The sequence below is a fragment of the Anopheles funestus genome (genome assembly GCF_943734845.2).
Source record: "Anopheles funestus chromosome X unlocalized genomic scaffold, idAnoFuneDA-416_04 X_unloc_188, whole genome shotgun sequence".
Classification (NCBI taxonomy): Eukaryota; Metazoa; Arthropoda; class Insecta; order Diptera; family Culicidae; genus Anopheles; species Anopheles funestus.
The window spans coordinates 12,501-15,981 of record NW_026045136.1 but is presented as its reverse complement, the minus strand read 5'-3'; the positions used below and the strand labels follow the sequence as shown (position 1 = coordinate 15,981).

Genomic DNA, 3,481 nt, shown 5'->3' with positions numbered 1-3,481 from the left:
TTCAATCTTGAAAAAGTTTTGGATAGGTGGCATCAAATGCTACATTTCGTTCTTCCACGTCAACTTTGTCCGATGTCTAGCAAAAAAGTTATTCGCGAACCAAGTCCAGAACCCATGCAATGGCTGCCCACATTGCATACATCACGGCGGTTAACTCTCGTTACTCTATACCGAGGACTTGGTACATTTTCAGGCATTCGTTGCTACTTCTCGGTTCATGATATTCGTTTACGGTCTTCACTAGGGCATTTGGTGCTCCTTATCGGTTCATGATATTCGTTTACGGTCTTCACTAGGGCATTTGGTGCTCCTTATCGGTTCATGATATTCGTTTACGGTCTTCACTAGGGCATTTGGTGCTCCTTATCGGTTCATGATATTCGTTTACGGTCTTCACTAGGGCATTTGGTGCTCCTTATCGGTTCATGATATTCGTTTACGGTCTTCACTAGGGCATTTGGTGCTCCTTATCGGTTCATGATATTCGTTTACGGTCTTCACTAGGGCATTTGGTGCTCCTTATCGGTTCATGATATTCGTTTACGGTCTTCACTAGGGCATTTGGTGCTCCTTATCGGTTCTTGATATTCGTTTACGGTCTTCACTAGGGCATTTGGTGCTCCTTCTCGGTTCATGATATTCGTTTACGGTCTTCACTAGGGCATTTGGTGCTCCTTCTCGGTTCATGATATTCGTTTACGGTCTTCACTAGGGCATTTGGTACTGGGCTTCCCACTTTCTACTGATCGATCCATACTCACTTGCGTGCACCTAGCCTAGGAAGGTTTCCTATGGCTTCCCATCTTTCTACTGATCGATCCATACTCACTTGCGTGCACCTAGCCTAGGAAGGTTTCCTTGGGCTTCCCATCTTTCTACTGATCGATCCATACTCACTTGCGTGCACCTAGCCTAGGAAGGTTTCCTTGGGCTTCCCATCTTTCTACTGATCGATCCATACTCACTTGCGTGCACCTAGCCTAGGAAGGTTTCCTATGGCTTCCCATCTTTCTACTGATCGATCCATACTCACTTGCGTGCACCTAGCCTAGGAAGGTTTCCTTGGGCTTCCCATCTTTCTACTGATCGATCCATACTCACTTGCGTGCACCTAGCCTAGGAAGGTTTCCTTGGGCTTCCCATCTTTCTACTGATCGATCCATACTCACTTGCGTGCACCTAGCCTAGGAAGGTTTCCTATGGCTTCCCATCTTTCTACTGATCGATCCATACTCACTTGCGTGCACCTAGCCTAGGAAGGTTTCCTAGGGCTTCCCATCTTTCTACTGATCGATCCATACTCACTTGCGTGCACCTAGCCTAGGAAGGTTTCCTTGGGCTTCCCATCTTTCTACTGATCGATCCATACTCACTTGCGTGCACCTAGCCTAGGAAGGTTTCCTATGGCTTCCCATCTTTCTACTGATCGATCCATACTCACTTGCGTGCACCTAGCCTAGGAAGGTTTCCCTTCGGTACCGACTTCCATCTACGCACTCGATATAACCTAGGTACTTGGTACCGATGTTGGTTAACACTCAAGCATTTCTTGCATCCTGCGTGCAAGGTACCAATTTTCACTTCTTAGGTACGTTTATGGGCCCGCATTAATCCAATATCGCTCCGATGGCCTTTCGCATTATTTCATCCGATAGCCCTTGCCAAAAGCTACCAAAAGTTTCTCCACGGCCATGTGCTCCGACGCTTAGTTTAGGAAATATTCGAAAAAATTCAAAATAGGAAGCATTTTCTTATTGGAAAATCACCTTAAATCGATGGCCATTTTTTGGGCAAAAACTTTAACGTCTTCCCGACTTTGCGGGAATTGCGAATTTTAGGCACCCAGAGAAAATCTTTTACTTTAAGGGGGCGGCCGCGAAGTTGCCCAAAGTCTCGGACACAAAAATTCTCAAGTTCCCCACTCTAGTAAATCGCCCTATGAGTATCTCCTGGCCCGCGAGCTCTGCGAGCGGGCCAGCTTCGGCGATTTTTGCCTTTTCGCCTAGGCGGTTCTTCTACGAAATTGGTCCACAGCTTTTGCTCAGAAAGCTAGCATTTGTTGCAACAGTTAGGTGCTTGGTACCACATTTTGGTATCCATTTGGGCATTTGTTGCAACTACTCGGTACTTTGGCCCACATTTCGCTCTACTCGGGCCTCTATGGTGCTACTTGTCGGTACTTTTGGCCAACTTAGGCCAATTGGGTGCAACTTGTGGGTACTCTGTGGGTACTTTAGGGCATATTGTGTCTTTCGGGTGAACCTTCGCGATACTTCATGGGTACTGATGGCCAACTTAGGAACATTCAGTGCAACCTTTGGGCCTAAGGAAATTTGTCCAACTCTTTGGACTTAGAAAATTTTCTGGACTTAGAAAATTTTCTGGACTTGTAAAAATTTTCAAATGTTCAATTTGGCCCACATTTCGCTCTACTCGGGCCTCTATGGTGCTACTTGGCGGTACTTTTGGCCAACTTAGGCCAATTGGGTGCTCTTTGTGGGTACTCTATCGGTACTTTTGGCCAACTTAGGCCAATGGGGTGCTATATGTGGGTGCTCTATCGGTACTTTTGGCCATGTTAGGCCCATTCGGTGCTATTTGTGGGTACTCTATCGGTACTTTTGGCCATGTTAGGCCCATTCGGTGCTATTTGTGGGTACTCTATCAGTACTTTTGGCCAACTTAGGCCAACTCAGTGCTACTTGTGGGTACTCTATCGGTACTTTTGGCCAACTTAGGCCAACGCGGTGCTATTTGTGGGTACTCTATCGGTACTTTTGGCCAACTTAGGCCCATTCGGTGCTACTTGTGGGTACTCTATCGGTACTTTTGGCCAACTTAGGCCAACTCAGTGCTTCTTGTGGGTACTCTATCGGTACTTTTGGCCATGTTAGGCCCATTGGGTGCTATTTGTGGGTACTCTATCGGTACTTTTGGCCAACTTAGGCCAATTGGGTGCTGCTTATGGGTACTCTATCGGTACTTTTGGCCAACTTAGGCCAATTGGGTGCTACTTGTGGGTGCTCTATCGGTACTTTTGGCCAACTTAGGCCAACTCAGTGCTTCTTGTGGGTACTCTATCGGTACTTTTGGCCAACTTAGGCCCATTCGGTGCTATTTGTGGGTACTCTATCGGTACTTTTGGCCAACTTAGGCCAACTCAGTGCTACTTGTGGGTACTCTATCGGTACTTTTGGCCAACTTAGGCCAATTGGGTGCTCTTTGTGGGTGCTCTATCGGTACTTTGGGACATATTATGTCCTTCGGGTGAACCTTCTCGATACCTCATGGGTACTTGTGGCCAACTTAGGAAAATTCAGTGCAACCTATGGGCCTTTGGAAATTGTTCCAACACTTTGGACTTAGAAAATTTTCTGGACTTAGAAAATTTTTTGGACTTAGAAAAATTTTCAACTTCTGTATCTTCTTCATCATGTTCCATTTTGTGGGACTTAGAAAATTTTCTGGACTTAGAAAATTT

The 3,481-nt window shown here is 46.1% G+C and overlaps 1 long non-coding RNA gene across 1 annotated transcript; it reads left to right on the top strand.

The window, feature by feature from the left end:
• The first annotated feature begins 563 nt into the window (after positions 1–563).
• On the top strand, positions 564–1,387 carry LOC125773049 (uncharacterized). The gene is made up of 3 exons (XR_007419864.1): positions 564–988; positions 1,057–1,192; positions 1,261–1,387. It is a non-coding gene; the product is annotated as an uncharacterized LOC125773049 (long non-coding RNA).
• The last annotated feature ends 2,094 nt before the right edge of the window (positions 1,388–3,481 follow it).